The sequence below is a fragment of the Lynx canadensis genome, chromosome B2, assembly GCF_007474595.2.
Source record: "Lynx canadensis isolate LIC74 chromosome B2, mLynCan4.pri.v2, whole genome shotgun sequence".
Classification (NCBI taxonomy): Eukaryota; Metazoa; Chordata; class Mammalia; order Carnivora; family Felidae; genus Lynx; species Lynx canadensis.
This window is the reverse complement of record NC_044307.1, coordinates 134,146,089-134,163,468: the sequence shown is the minus strand read 5'-3', so window position 1 is coordinate 134,163,468 and position 17,380 is coordinate 134,146,089. Positions and strand designations below refer to the sequence as shown.

At 39.5% G+C, this 17,380-nt stretch overlaps 1 pseudogene; it reads right to left on the bottom strand.

Moving 5' to 3' along the window:
* Positions 1-16,325: 16,325 nt before the first annotated feature.
* LOC115514501 lies at positions 16,326-17,020 on the bottom strand (annotated as a pseudogene).
* Positions 17,021-17,380: the final 360 nt, after the last annotated feature.

Below are 17,380 nucleotides of genomic sequence, written 5' to 3'. Positions count from 1 at the left end.
TTGCCCATTTATAATGTTTATCATCTGTCTCACTCCACTGGAATGCTGACCCTCTGAAGGCAGGGTTCTGTTTTCTTTGTCTACTGCTGTGTCCTCAACAGTCCACATGCATAGTAGGCACCCAATCAATATCATAAAATAATGGTTGGATGAATTACCAAGGAAAAAGACAAGGTCGCAAATCGTTTAACCATCAAAATGATGACTGCCAATTGTACAGCAATGTGGTTTTAATCACAAAGGAAGCTTAGACAGAGAGAAGGAGCACTAGATTTGGGATGAGGCAAGTCTAGGATGTCACTCTGTTATCTGAGCAGGTCACCTGGCCTCTCTGGGTATCAGTTTCTCATCTTTAAACAAGGAGACCAGGATAGAAGATCTCTAAAGCACCTTCCAACTCTATCATTCAGGCATTCATTTGTTTTTTATCTCATGCTCTGGGAGAGACCCTAAGTCCAGAGTTTCAGTGAAAATAAATATGGTTTCATTAAGGTATTTTGTACCTATCATACATCATAGAGTATGGTGACACAAGTTAAATCACAAAAGATAGCCTCCCCTTCCAAAAAGCATAAGGTAGTTTAAAATAGAGCCAAAAATAAAATAGAGGAACAAAATAGAGCAAAGAAAAAAAAAAGAAAAGAAAAGTGGAGGTGGGACTATTCCGTGGCATAAAAGGAACCACATAGAAAGGACTATATCGTCAAGAAAGACGGATTTCTAACTGTGTATGCTGGTCACAATCATATAATGAGTCATGATTTACAACATGAGTTTTGCAAATAGGCTTGGTGCATTGAAGTGTTCTAACAGGTCGAGTTTAAAAAAAATTTTTTTTAATGTTTATTTATTTTTGAGAGAGAGAGAGAGAGAGAGAGCGAGCGAGCAAGGGAGGGGCAGAGAGAGACGGAAATACAGAATCCGATGCAGGCTGTCAGCACAGAGCCTGACGTGGGGCTCGAACTCATGAGCCGTGAGATCATGCCCTGAGCCAATGTTCGACCCTTAACTGACTGAGCCACCCAGGCGCCCCTAACAGGTCATATTTTTAAATGACTTCTGAATCTTTAATAATAATAATTAAAAAAAACTTAACACGTGGACCTTGAGATTACTGCTTTGCCATAAAACAAGGTGATTTCACTTCCTTAAAATGAATTATTCTCTGGGAGCCACTGCAAGGCCTATAGAGCACTGTTCACACCAATTCTTTCTCTTTACACACTTTTTGCTCTTCTCCAATCATAAGTCATTGCACCAATGGAATTCCCACTTGCATATAAAGTGACTGGTGCCATGGACATATTTATTGTCACTTTTTATAAAAAGACTATATGTTTTCAGCCATGACAAGAGACCAGCTGGCTAATTTAGAGTGCCGGCTGAACATTGAGGAAAAGTAATCATTTTATTTTTCACTGGCATATTTAGAAGGCACATGCTGAATATGAATGATTGGAAATACAAAAATTGTACAGATGTATGGGGGGGTATCCAAATGTTTTAATAGGAAATGCACAGCAACCCTCTTCATGACTGTGTGGTGTTTTTGACTAATGCAAGGCAGAATACTTATTTTTTAAGCAACAGATAAAGATTGGTTGAAACTGATTATATGGTATTTTACATTTTTAAAGGACGGTTTTACCGTCAATAATTCATTGTGTCTTCCGAAAAACTGTATTAATTGGTATGGGTTCTAAATGTAATAGTTTATTTATTGTTAAACATGGTCCCTCTATTGATTATTCAGCAATCCAATGTGTGAAATTTCATTATTTAACAGTCACCCACCAGCGTTTAATTTCAGAATCCAATTTAAAACCTAGGAATCCTATATCATGTCTCCAAGTACACAATCACAATAGGATTTCAGTGCAAAATGAAAATATTACATTTTATTTAACTTTACTTTTTTTCACTCTGTTTTCAATTTCTATTTTTAATGTCATAAGTAAAAGATAGTACTGCAGTGACATATGCATATACTCTGTCAATAAACAAATATCCAGACATCGGAGAGCGCATGATCAAAAATACACAGCAGTAAAAAAGCAAGTCTACTGCTCTAGAAAATAGTAAGTCTGAGACACTGTCGTTTCTCTTTGCTGCCAAATCACCAAAACATATGTAATTTACCAAGTACTTTTTATGAGACAGGCATTATGCTAGACATACTGTAAAGAATGACTAATGGTAAAATAGATGCCTGGAATTTAACAAACTATACGCCATAAAACGAACTCAAATGAAATAATACAGTACAGGAACTAGCGTGTCACTTCTCCAGAGATCCTATTATGTGGCTGTCTGAAATATATGAGAATCTTAAAGCCAGCAAAATCAGGCTGCTCTGTTGCCAAAATAGATGCCTTCAATCCCCAGGCGTTTTAAAATAGCTTTCTCTTAGATTCTGGTGCATAATGTCTTCTAATGAGCTTGATTGTCTAGCTTCCCAGAATACTAGAGAAGTCAGAAGAGGTTAGAGGATATAAAAAATATAATACGAGGAAGTAGTGACAGCTGAAAAGTAAAGGAAAATTTAAAAATAAACCCCAACTGTCATCTCACATCATATTAAAAAATTAACTAGAAATAGAGCATATCTGTATGTGAAAGCTAAAACTATAAAAGCTTTAGATGAAAACATAAGACAAAAAGTTTTTGCACCCTTGGTATAGGCAACTATTTTTTAGATGTGACACAAAAGCATGAACCATAAAAGAAAACTTTGATATGTTAGACTTAATCAAAATGTAAAATGTTGCTCTTTGAAAGACATCATTAAGAAAATGAAAAAGCAAACCCCAGGAGAGAAAATTCATCACACGTATATTTAAAACGTTATTAGTTATTAAAAAACTCTCATAGCTCAATAATAAGAAGGCAAAACCCAGCGAAAATGGCAAAAGATTTGAGCAGACATTTTACAATAGACGATACAGGAATGGCCAATAAGCACATGAAAAGCTGCTCAATATCATTTGTTATCAGGAGAGTACAAATGAAAACTGCCATGATATATTAATGCACATCCGCAGAATGGCCAGACTTTTTTTTTTTAAAAAAAGACTAATCATACCAAGTGTTGGGGAGGATGTGGAACAACTAGAACTCTCATCAGTGCTAGTGGGAATGTAAAATGGTACAGCTATTTAAACAAAAGTTAAACGTACAATTACCAGACAATCCAGCAATTCCACTCCTAGATGTTTGCCCCAAAGGAATAAATGACATGTCCATCCCAACTCAGTCAGAAGTTCCATGAAGCAAGGTGTACAAGCAACATGGAACTCTTAGGACCTGACAGGAGTCATGAAGGAGTGTTAGGAAACTGGGCAACTCGCAAGGGAAACGGAAAGACTGGTGAGAGAATGAATTACATATGGGGCAAGGGGGCAAATCCTGGGTACATGGAATGGGGTTTGATGGAAGAGTGTTTTCCAAACATACGTCTTGACTTCCTGCTTCATCTTTAGGTATTATTCCTACCCCCCAAAGTCTAAAAATTCCCCGTAGCACTTCTCTGAGCCCTCTGACTCTACCAAGAAGAGGAAATTTATGCTGATTTCATGCTTTCATGGCACTACTGTTCTTCATCAAAGCAAAAAAAAAAATGTCATAAATTGTAAGACCCACCATTATTTTATTTTGTTTTATGCAGCACTAAAAAAAATGTTGCTAATTAAGGTATGGCATACTTCTCTCTTGTCACTTAGAATTCTTATTTTAACTTACCAAATGAGCTCTTCTAGGGTCATTTATACATAGTAGACCTGTGATTGGTGATCATGATTTTGACCTCTTTAATGTCTTTAGCACTGAAAACTTATTTCAAGACCACCACGGTTTAATTAACATAACATCCTAGTTTCATCTTTTCCCCCGATTGAATCTCACATTGCAGGAAGTTAGATGGCTTCTGTTCAGAGTCTGCTGGAAGTCCAATGGAAGTCCAATGCTTTAACGCTAAGTCCTACACAACAATTGAATCAGCAATGCCAGCCTCTTGTTGCTTTGACATTTCTTCCATCTTGTCACAGATTGCATTTTTCAAATACAGCTGCAACAGTGTCTCCCAGCCCATATGCTCTTCTAGGATTTTGCTCCCCCATCAAAAGGTAAAGTTAACACCCCTCCCCTTGAATCTGGGCAGTCTTCTGACTTGCTCGTAGCCAACAGAATGCCTCAGAAGTGATGCCACACGACTTCTGAAGCGAGGTTGTGAGGGTGACTCCGATTCTATCTTGCTCACCGGACTATCTCTGAAAGCCTCCAGCTGCCATGTAAACAATCCAACTGCCTCAGGGCCATCAAAACATTTCAGAGGCCAAAGCAGCCCACGTAGACACAGGGAGAGGTTCTGAGACCACGTGAAGGAAGATGCCTGACCAGCCTCCAGGTGTTTCCGCCCCCTGCTAGCCCAGCTCTAGTTTCCTTCTGACTACAACTGCCTGCCAGACCTTGAACCAGAACACCCAGGCAAACTCTTTCAGAATTCCTGTCCCACTGAGACCGTGAGAGATACTAAAGTGATCGGTGTTGTTTTAAGCCACTTGGTTAGGGGAATGATTTGCTACACAGCAAGAGATGACTAGAATACGTCTATTCCTAGGAATCTGGCAATTTCTCCTGCCCTTAGTTGAATTGCTTGCTTTGTGCTCTGCATTCCTTTTTCAGGTAGCTCAGTAACAAAACGTAAGTAGCTGCGTCTACTGGTGGGCATAGTTTACGTAAAGCCACTTGAGCTACTGCCTTACAAAAAAGTATGGACTTGTGGTCATATTGATTTTATTAACATAAATATTTGCGTCATTAACATATATGCCTCCTGACACTATATCCATGCTTCTAGGTGTATGGTTGTTAAATATATATATACGCACAATATACATATTTGCAAAATGATAGGGTACTTTTTTAGAAGATACTTTAAATGGCATATACAAATCACTCTCTGTAGTATCCACAATGAACACAACCCAGCTGAAGTGAAGGCAATTTGAATCCCCCTGACCAAGTTCAAGATTGTGCAATCACAACCAAATCATGACAACTGCTTGGTCATAGGTGAAAAAATGTCACTCATTTTAAGATACATCTGAATTTTAAGATGTTGAAATGTGAAATTTTGGAATGAAAATAAATGAAGCATGGCATTCTCTGTTCCTCTTCCATGGCAGGTGACATATATAATCGTTTTGTTTTGTATTCGAAGTATTTTTGTATACCAGTGTTATGGATCAGTCCATTTACCTCCATATCTCTAACAGCTCCAAACTTCATGTCATATATACTGCTTTGCTATAGCGAATCAAATAATCATCCAGAAAGACTCTATTTTAATATCACAGTTTGGGACTTCAAGTCCTCAGATCTGGTTCTGAGCCTTGCTGGACAATTTTTGCTTATTTCTGTCTGGCTGTGAGTTTCACTTCCCACCATGACTCTTACAAATATGTCCCTGTTCTTAATTTCCCAAGCTCATTCCCCACCAACTTGAGAAATGAGAAGTAACATGGCACGGGAGAAAGAACCAAGATTTGGTGGCAAACAGTGTTGAGTTTGCAGACTGTGTGGCCTTTGGTAAGCAACTTAACTTCTCAAATCTCCAGATGGTTTATTATTATTATTATTATTATTATTATTATTATTATTATATGGGAGTAATATTGTCTTCTTGGAAGGGCTATAGCTAGGGAAAAGTTTTATGTAAGTACCTAATATTAGAGTACCAAACCATAATAACCTTAGTTCTGTCTTTGTTCCATTGTATCACCATCTCCCCCGATTGCCTTTTATTTTGTAGAGAAGAGAAACATCATTTTTTCAATTGCCTTCCACTTCATTAAGAAAAATTACCTATATCTTTACCCCACCTGTCTTCATGGCTCTTATCTCATTGAGAATATCCCTATTCCTTCAGAGAATGTGAACATAAAACATGGTAGTATCTCAGTTTCTTCACAGATAGATAAGGGATAATAAAAGTGGCCACTCACAGGGTTGTTTATTAGGATTTAATCAATTAATGCATCTTAAAACCTTAGGTCATTTCTTGGCACATAGTAAGTGCTATAACAATTAGTCTTGGCATCTTGATTTTCTCATACCTTGCCTCTGGCAGTGAGCATCCAAATGACTTGAGGTGGAGAATCAGAAGGGAGATGATGAGCTAAGCTTGAGTACGTGTATTAGAAAGAACTAGAAATGGTTATCAAAGAGGCTAAAATGACTTCTCTGTCACCAAGTTACTGCCAGATCTTTCCTTCAGTCGGTTAGCCCGATCATTGTTGTTCTTCCCTAGTCTCTGTCTTGTAAAACCAAATGAAAATTGTGTTTGTAATGAACATTCAATAGATATTTGTCGTTGAACTGAATATAACTCTTGTTTTCAAGTAAGAGTCAATGAAAAATGTAATTTACATACAGAATTTTACTTCAATCAACTTTGACAGGTAAAGTTGATTAAACTTATAGTTTATACTTATACTTTATAAGTTTAAAGTTTACTTATAAACTATAGTATAGTTTATACTTATACTTTATAAGTTTAAAGTTTTTTAAATTTTTTTTTTCAACGTTTATTTATTTTTGGGACAGAGAGAGACAGAGCATGAACGGGGGAGGGGCAGAGAGAGAGGGAGACACAGAATCGGAAACAGGCTCCAGGCTCTGAGCCGTCAGCCCAGAGCCTGACGCGGGGCTCGAACTCACTGACCGCGAGATCGTGACCTGGCTGAAGTCGGATGCTTAACCGACTGCGCCACCCAGGCGCCCCTAAAGTTTTTTAAACTTATAGAACCTACTTCATGCACAGCAGGACTTGGCCCATTTTGGCCAGGACTATGTGCATCCATTGGCCTAGGGACACCCAACATCACTTGGTGTTAATTCTAGGGCAAACCATCAACCGTACCTGCTCTAGTGACTATATATTGCTAAAGTTTTTAAGGTACCACCTTCACCTCGAAGGATACAAAATGCAAAGGTTAGATTTTATTTTATTCCAAATAATGAAGAACTTTATAAAAGTTTTTTAAAAAAAGATCTTTCATTATTGAATTTTGCAATTGATTAGCACTGTTTATTCATTTCTCCTATAACTTTAGACTTGACTAACATGGGTTTAAACCCATTGTTACTACCTTGTAGAAGTTATTTCGCCTAACTTTATAATTGCTTTCTTCATATATAAAATATTATTGAGGAGGTAGTTCTGAAGATTACAGGAGATAAGGCTGAAGTCAGGTAAAAGGGCACCTTGAGTATAAGAGGTGATTTAACAAAGCCGAATTTCATGGCCAACCTTTCCCATTCCCCTGACCTTTTTTCTCCCCTTAAAGTACATGGGCAGGACTGTAGGGAGAATTTTAGAATGCTGTCAACAGTGCATTTTACCTTCTTCTTTCTGAGCTTTAGAGCATTAAAAGTAAAAAAAAAAATTGCTGACATTTCTTGGATCTGATTTGAACCCCTTATCTATTTAATCTTTAACAATCCATATATGTGTATAAATACTTCTCTCTTTCTTTTTTGCACATAATTTTCCTCAGGTTACTCACCATTAAAAGCTATGCTTTGGATGATATTCTCTGATAATCTAAGAAGGAATATAGAAACCATACCCAAGCCTATATAAACTTGATTAACAAAGCCTTTGAGATTATTATAAAGTACTCTCTAAATTTATATCCTAAGCTCCTGAGGTATCTAAGGCATAATCTACATTTATTTTAAATAAAAACCCTTCTGGGTCTATGTAAGAAAATGAGTACATTTATTAACAAAACACAATCCAAGGCCTCCAAGATGACAGTGGAGGGATAATACCCACACTGTGAAGACCAAAGGCAGTGTAGACAATAGTCCCAAATGTTATCTCCAAAATTCACCAGTGCCTTGACCATCTCTTTTTCTTTCTTTTTTTTTTTTTTGATATATGAAATTTATTGTCAAACTGGTTTCCATACAACACCCAGTGCTCATCCCAAAAGGTGCCCTCCTCAATACCCGTCTGACCATCTCTTTTTCATCACTCTTGCCATCTTTCTGCTGACTCCCAGGGAGTGAAACTCTGCATCTCACTTAAAATGCTAGCCCAGGTGAGGCCAGTAGTACAGTAGTAACTTCCTTCATGCCCTATGGCTCAGTTCAGACTTTTTTCTGGACCTCATTAGCTATAGAATAACAAAAGCCTGTACACTAAACACACACACACACACACACACACACACACACACACAAGGATAAATGTATGAAATATCTATCTCCTGATGTTGGATGTACCCCCTAGGGACAAAGTTAAGGCTCCCCAATTTCCTGAGTTCTACATCCAAGAGTTCTATATCCAAGAAGTTCTATATCCAAGAATACAAACTCCATCTCCTTCACATAAGGCCCATTTTCTCTGCTCATCAATTCATCTGTGTCTACCTCTTCTTCACTATTGAGACTAGAACCTTTACCTACTGTGTGCCCAGAATAAATTCTGAACACAGTCTATGAGCTCTATCTTCTGGGTCACATTTATTCCTGTTTTCACTTATTCTGCGGCTCAAGGAATTAACTAACTCCATGGTTAATATATTTAAGAGTCATTAATATATACTTATCATATTCATACAGAAGAGTATTCAGCTTTAAAAAATTCAGCTACCGTGACATCCTTCTGTATGCAACAAGAGTAAAAAAATTGTCCCTAAACAGAGAAAATGTGATTTAAATAAAATGCCTGGAATCCACAGTTAGGCATGCCAATAAACAAATTGCCAATGGCACCAAAAAGGCACTGACTTTAAGCACTGGTCTTGTCACTATGCAGCCTACAGGTGTGGAATAAGTCATGCAACCTCACTAGAAATTAATTTCTTCATATGTAATGTAACAGGTTTGCTACATGACCTCTCTGGACTTCACTCTAAAATTTGATTCTGCCATGTATCTCATTGCTAAATATGTTTTGCTATTTATCCTGTAAAATAAGAGATGATAGTTTTAGAGATAGCAATTGGCTGCTGAGCCAGTAGGTCACATTTATCAATCTCATGCTATACGCTTCACATAGAGTTCAACACTAGTGGGGATTAGCATGTGCCTTAGTTTGGGTTCCCCAGAGAAAGACTCCAAGCGAGGATCTGTGTTCAAGTCATCTGTTAAGGAAGTGCTCCCAGCAGAAATGGGGAAGTGAGTAGGACATGTTGGATAAGGAATGGAAGAAGCCCAGAAAGGAAAAGATCCCAAACCATGCTATGAAGAAAAAATATGCCTCAGGGTTTGTCCAACTCCAGGCAAGGAAACTGGGCTTCACGCTCACGTACTTGGAGGTGGCCTGCCCTGGGGAGGATATAAATCCAAGGCACTTCTGGCCCTCTGAGCAAATAGCAAAGCAGCTCCAGTAGCCTGAGAACAGTCTTCTGAGGAGTGTCATAGATACAGGCCATTGGATGCAAATGGAGCATGTGCAATGGTGGGGTGGGGGAGGGATGGGGAGGAGGATGGAAATGGAATCCCAACGCTCTTAGCAGAGCACTGACTATGTCCACTGCAGAGTCTATCAGTTAGGATGCTTTCAGTTACATGCAAGAGAAAACCCAATTCCAACATACTAATCAATAAAAGGAATTTACCCACTTCATTCAGAGGTAGGGTTGCTTTCACATATGGCATATTCTGGGCCCCAGCACCCCTTTCCTGCAGTTTTTCAAGGTCTTGTATCCTCTGGAAGTTGATTTGTTCAGGGACAGTCCATATTAATATTTTTACTTCATATTTTCCCTTTCCCAACCATAAATCAAAAGTCCAGAGCTTTCCTCTAATTGGAACATATTAGGTCAAATGAATCAATGTCTGTAGCAAGGTATGTGTGTTCCCATGACTGACTAAAGCCAGAATGAGGCCAATCAAGGCTCTTACTCAAAAAGAGAGGAGTAAAATGACTTGCGGAACGAGCAAGAAGATCCACTGCAATTTCTGCTACACTGGCATCCATACATCTTCCTCCCCACATCTAGGTTGCCCAAATCTCCACCCCTAAATGGAAGCACTTGTTCTCAACCAAGCTGTATCTTGGGCCACTTGATAGCCTGTTTCTCCCCTAGAGACTCTGATTCAATTAATCTAGGTGCGACTTGGCCACAGGAAGTTCCTAGTGGTTCTGAGTAGCAACCAAAGTTAAGAACCACCAGTCTAAAGGAAGACAATGAAGTCTCTTCCAGTTACTCGCATCTCCAGGGCAGGATTTCTAGGTGAAGTCCTTTTTTTAAAAAAAAAAAAATTTAAATAAAATACTGATATAACTTGTAATGGTCAGTAATAAGTCAACAAACCTAAATTACACATCCCCTGCACTCCCCAGCATACATATGATGGAGAGAAGGTGGTAAGCTACAATAGAGATTTCATTTGTAAAAAGAAAAGGAAGCAGCATGGAGTGGTTATCGGTTCATATCCTCCTGGACAGGAACACTGAGAAATCTTTGCCTTGTATGAGGAGTGAATGATTTAGTTGCTTATCTTGTAGAACCTACTCCTATTCTCTGGGACTATCTTACCTATCCTTTGTCTTTTGGGTTATGACAACGATGGACAGTGGGGACAATTCTCTTTTGGGGCCTGTATCACCTTGGGAGCCTATCTCTGATATTAGAAGAGCCTAGAGATTGCCCCAGGTTTGAATAAGAGCCCAACCTTTGAATAAGAGCCCCAAATAAGCTTATTTGGAAATTTGGGGCTTATTTGGAAATTCTGGTTACTGGGAGAGGGTTAAGGATTAGGTTTCCCTCAGATATCAGCTTTGTCTCCAGTGATGGCTTCTCCATCCTGCATCCTACCCTAGGGCAGATAATTTGATTTTTAAAAATCTGATCAGAGTTTTTTTTTTTAATTTTTTTTTAATGTTTATTTACTTTTGAGAGAGAGAGGAGAGAGAGTGTGAGTGGGGGAAGGGCAGAGAGGGAGACACAGAATCTGAAGCAGGCTCCAGGCTCTGAGCTGTCAGCACAGAGCCTGATGCAGAGCTCGAACTCATGAACCTTGAGTTCATGACCTGAGCCGAAGTTGGATGCTGAACCGACTGAGCCACCCAGGCGCCCCCAATCTCCTCAGTCTTAATCAGGCTTTTACCAGTCTAGGAAGGAAAATCACTTACAGAGAGGGTTTCTTTTCAAAAAAGCTATTTCTTAAATTTTGTTTTTTCAGATTGGTTAGTTTTAGGCCAATCTTGTCTCTCTCCTGAGGGACTTTAATGAAAGTTGAACATTTCCTACTAAATCACTGAATATTGCAATTTTGGTTAGCACTTGAACTCTGCTGTAAGCTACAACAGGCAATCATTTAACCAGCTATTTTGAGACTCTATAATAAGATTTACCAACTTCAGCCGTAGAAAAATGAGATTTTTCCTCATTGCTCTGCTTTCCTAGATGCAGTTCGTTCACTATTTTAGGACCTATCATGTATATGGCACCACTCCTAGCACTAAATTCTGTATCTGGTAGGATGCTTTTGGTTACAAATAATAGAATATCACTACAGTCTGGCTTAAATCATGATGGGAATAGATTGGCTCAGGTCACTGAGAGTGAAGAGGTGGGGCTTCGGGGGCAGTTCAGCTAGACGTCTCACTGGGTCTTGTAGTTCTTCTTGTCCCTTCATCCTTATGGATCAGCCTCATGTTCAGGCTGGCTTCCCTTGTGGCCATAAGGTGGCTGCAGCTAAAACTCAATATGCACACTCCTGTCTCCAGGTCACGTGTGGTGGGATTAGGACAGTGGGCAGATTTTTCCGTTTATCGTTACACAAAATTCAGAGTTTTGCTCCAAACAGATAGAATTAGATCACATAATCACTTCTGGTTAATAACTGTGGTTTGAAGGGTGGGTCTGTCTTGACAGACCCCGGCCAATGGTTTCTCACCCAGTAGCTGGGGTAGAATAACCCCAACGGACGCTGCCCGGCTGCTTGTCAATGCCTGAAGAGGTGGCCAGAAAAGAATACATTCCATAAAGAGAAAAATAATAATTGGCATTGATTTATATTTTAGATGTAGATGGAATTACGATGTAAATGAAGCCCTTCTATTTTCAAGGGATTCCAAATGAAAAAAAAAATGTATGAAAGTGATAATCTCCCCCCAACCCCACCCCGCCCCACCCCTTTCAGGTCTTAGTGAGTATTTTTGTTTGCCTAAGAAAGTAATAGTGTTAAAATGCATGAATCTGATTTTTTGAGCTTTTCTGGTCTCCAGTAGGTAAACAAATAACACTTTAAACTTTACTGATGTTGCTATTTAACAGTATTTCTATACTTTTAAAAATAGCCGACAATCCGAGTAGTGAATTCACACAACTGCTAAATCCCTAAGACCTTAGCGAGCACATCATTCTTGTATGATTGCATTACTGTATTAGTGCTCATGCTGTCATCACAACACGTGGCAAAATCCTGGGAACCAAAAGGTTAACTCCGGGGAATGAAAGTGCGTTTGACAGCTCCGTATTCACCAGAGCGATCTTGGGTTACCATTTTCGAAGCTTCCCCTCTCTCTGCTTCTTTTTATTCCTAAATGATACAGCCTCAGCATGATAATCTACATAAAGCACCCCCCCATAATCATATTAAGATTAAGGAAAATAGGTATGAAACGTTTTATTTACGGTTAGCGACGGTGAGCAAAGAGGAAATAGGCAGGAGAATTTTTGTGACAGTTTACATGCCAACAAATAATCACACGGTTTAAAGTGTACTCCCAAAGCAGATTATACATTTTACGCATTTAATTACAATCATACTTTCCTCTTATCTGATATGAATGTCTCCAATTTAAATATCAGCTTAATTGATGCCTATCACTTAATAATCATACTATGATCCAGGCCAATTATAACAATTCTTTCCTGTGAAACTACAGTTAGAAGAATGTCGAGTAGGAAAATGTTTAAATCCTGACATAAAAATGGCTGTGATAAAACCAGGGGCTTTGAATTTCATGGTCCTTTAATACTGCCTTTGAAGTAATGAAAAACCCATTTTCCACCAATTGCTTCAAGGACTTCACTAATAACATCTTCCACAAAAGGCCGATCTTTTTTAAAGAAGGATATTGTGACGTTATTTTAAAGCATTTAAAATTATATAACAAACTTTTAGTGGAATTTCTTAGTCTACCTTTTTCATTCAGCCTAATGAAATACTTGTTAAACAGGTTACTCCATCTTAACCTTATGGAAATGCTGATGACAGAGCATCCATTATTCAATTCAGTTCCAGAAATAAAGGATAACAAGTAGGGAGGAAGAATGTTATAAATAATCTAAAGAACTAGGAAAAAGGCTTTTCTTTTGGTCTAAACCTCAGGTTCACCTTAGGTGGCAGATTAATGGGGAGTTGATAGCCTGGTCATCATCGCTGGTGGACACGTGACCTTCACACCGACCTCCCCTGTAGTGTGGCTGGCTGTGAACTCAGAAGGAGACCCGGTGGCGGAGAAATCACCAGGGCTTAAATGGGTCAACAGAATTGGCAGCAATCTTTGCAGACGTCTCTGCGTTAAGCTCTGTGCGTCCTGAATAAAGTCAGCCGCATCAAGTAGTGGGATTTCGGAGACTCCTGGAACAGGGCTGTCTAATTAAAAAATGGTTCAAGATGAAGTTTCCCAGGAGCACGGAAATCCAAGGAGAAAATGAGCTTCTTCTTTTAACTTCGGATGAGATCTTTGGCTAGGAAACTGCAAAGGGTAATTATGCAAAATACACATGAGGACGCCACAGACTGTCTGGGCTGAGGGAAAAGTGACTTGTGACAGGCTTTGGGTTTGGGCGGCTCGTTTTCCTGGGAGGATCAGGTGCTGGAATGGGGTGTGATTCTAGTAAGTAACCAGTGGGGAATCAGTGGGCACCTACCCAGTCAGTGCTATGAATGAATGAATGAATGAATGAACTAAGTAAAATTCCATCTCTAACAAAAGACTTTCCTGTAGTAATGGCGGAGGGCAGAGCTATCTTCCCCTTTATCACACACGCTTCTCTCCCGGTTCCCTTCCTTTTCATGGGAAGAAGAATAATATCCAGTTGTGAACCACACGGTCAGGACCTCAGAATAGTGCCTGGAAGATTCTTAGGCTAGCTAACCTCCTTATTGTTGGAACCTGATTTTATCCATGTACAGATGCTGATGGTATTTTTTTTTTTTAACATTTTCATTTATTTTTGAGAGGCAGACAGAGACAGAGCATGAGCGGGGGAGGGGCAGAGAGAGAGGGAGACACAGAATCCAAAGCAGGCTCCAGGCTCCGAGCTGTCAGCACAGAGCCCGACGTGGGGCTCGAACCCACAAACTGTGAGATCATGACCTGAGCTGAAGTTGGACACTCAACTGACTGAGCCACCCAGGCGCCCCGATGGTATTTCTTAGAATGTCCAAATGGGGCGCCTGGGTGGCTCAGTTAAGCGTCTGACTCTTGATTTTGGCTCAGGTCATGATCTCACAATCTGTGGGACTGAGCCCCAGGTTGGGCTCTGTGCTGACAGTGTGGAGCCTGCCTCGGATTCTCTCTGTCCCTCTCTCCCCCTGCCCCTCCCCTACTCATACATGCACTTGTGCTCACACGCTCTCTCTCTTAAAATAAACTTAAAAAAAATGTCCAAATGGATGAACCAGCATAATATTTGTATCAATATAAGTGTTAAGAACTGTTTCCTAAATATTTCATGGCATTATTATTTCCTTGGAATCATTACATTCCACAAGACTGCCTTGGTCAGACCTAGTTTTATAATAAAATATGGAGTCTTATGTTCTAGACCAAACTAGATGAAACTTCAGCTTGAACCATTTTTTAAATTATCTGGCATGTAGCATTTCATGGCACAACAAATGACATAAAATGAGTCTTTGGAAAATGCCCCACATCTCTTCAAGGCAGGAATGTCTTTGAAAAGTCATTCTCTTCTGCTGAAATTTGACTTGATTTCGTACTATTGTCTTCATTTTGCGACATTTGTAAAAGACGAACTACCTACAAACTATTTTAGACTTTTCCTGTTGGGAATGAGGGAGTGGTTACATCTGAGTTAGCAGGTGGGCACATATAAAAGACAAGATGGCCAGTTCATCTCATGGAACACAAAATCATAAAATTTTAGGGCTGAAATGGGCCTCAGAGAACATCTAACCCAAGTACCTCATTTAAAACATGAGAACAAAGAGGCCACCTAGGCCATATGCTTGTGAATTAGAAATGTGGTCATTAAGAGAATACAGTAATAGACACTATTTATATAGCTATATAATATATAAAGCTTATATATAGCTAAAATAGTGGATACTATTTCAGTACCTATGATGTAGAAGAGGCATTGAGCTGGCAATCTTGGCTGGTGACTTCCTGCTCAATTACACTAAGAATTGGAACCACGATGTTTTCCATGTGTTAGCCACTCTTTTCACAAACATATGAAGGATCTAATCTTAGCTGCAATCACCCCATTTAATTTAAAGGGGGGAGGAATTCTGAAAATATTTTTTAAGTCAGAGAGTTTCTTTGAAGTTATATTCAAGACACAATTTTTTTTTTCAAGGCACATTTAATTTACTATCAGGAAGGCGATACAAAAGGCCCAAACACAACGGAAGGAAACACATTCCCCCATTAACACCAAGCACGATGCCCTTTCAGTGTGTGCCTGTTGAATGCCATGGGGACTTAATTTCAGTACCGAAAAAATGCCGTGATTCTCAGCACAGCCAACATCCTTATATAACCTAGTAGTGAAATGAATGTTTATGACACCTCAGTTTCAACCTGAAGTTTCATAGAACACCTTTCTGTCTGCAGTCTTTAATAAGATTATCTACAGCACTAACAACCATTCAAAGAACAAACCATTGATTAAAACCACACTGACTTTAGGCTCAATCAAGTAATATAGAGCTCCAAACTAAATGGCTAAATATATGAACTGCTTATACGGACATCTATTATTTGATTCTCTCGTAACTATTAAGTTGGTTCTTAGCAAATAAACTCTTTAAAGGCAAAATTCACCTCACTTGGGTTTTGACCCAATAGTTTAACAATCATCATGAAATCCACAGTCTTATGGGCAAAACGGATCTACAGTGTCTCTAGGTCACTATGCTCAAGGTTAAGAGCGAGGCATATTCCATTTTTCACATTTTATGGAATTTTATATGTTCAATTCATGATTTTTAATCTAGGTTTACATTCCTCCCAACTGTCTGAAGACACAGTGTGCCGCAGACTTAAGGCTTCTGTTTGTCCGTCTATTTTCTTCAAACAGACACTTCTCAAGTGTCCACATGTTCTAGAAGGGGAATTTTTTGGAGGCAGCCACTTCTTAGGAATAGTCCGACACCGTCAGGCCTCTGAAGCAAACGCTGAAACACAAGGTTCATCTGATAAGTTTTACGTGAACCGTTACAGGCTGGATAGTATAAGAATGCGATTTTTTTTTTGGCTCAAAAAGTCTGAGTCGGGGTGTGGAAACGAGTATTTGGCTGTCCTGCCACTGCTTCCTCCCTGTGGGACTGTCATGGAGGTCTTGACTGGGGAGTACGACTTGTTTGCCTACTAGGAGTAAACTTCCAGGCACTCAGTTCATTTTGGGTTTGCTCTGATTTGCCTTTAGTCTGTTCTGGTTCACCTTTCATTTTTAGGAAAAACAAGCTGATCACTAGGTCTACCATTGTTGATCTCAGTTGGGCAGCACTCTGCTGCTGGACTTGCCCGAGTTAATAGACTTGAGTGCTACATGCTACCTCCTGCTCCTTGCTTGTCAGTCAGGATGTCTTCCCTGTGAGCAGACTCTTGTGTCTTTAGTTTTTCTTCAGATTCCCTTAACCCCAGTTACCTCACCGGAACTGAGGTCTGTGTGCTCGCCCTCCAGAGCTTGGACATATGCTTCCGATTGTCTCCATTGGAGAATTAACTCATCTCAGGCCGTAACTTTGAAGTGTGTTTCACTCAAACCTTTTTGGGAAGAAATTCCTCATTGGTCATCTTGAATCCTCTCTAGACAGAGTCCCCATGGGTACCAGCGGTCACACAGGCCAAGGTGGCCCTTCCCACTCACCCAGGCCACCAGCCCATGCTACTGCTACCCCTACAATGCCCCTCGCGCCACAGCCCCGGTGCTCCCCTTTATTTGCTAAGACGTAATTGCCGAAAAGGAAGATTATTTATAGTCTTAAGGCTAATCTTTATTATCCTCAAATTTTTCCTGTATTGGAACTCAAAAATATACTTAGCTATTTTGCTTTTGTCTAAGATTATGGAGAATACAAGTAGTAGAGGAAGCCTGGGTTCACCTACATAATATTTGAGGTTTTCTAAGTAAAAATGCTCTGTGGGATATAACTG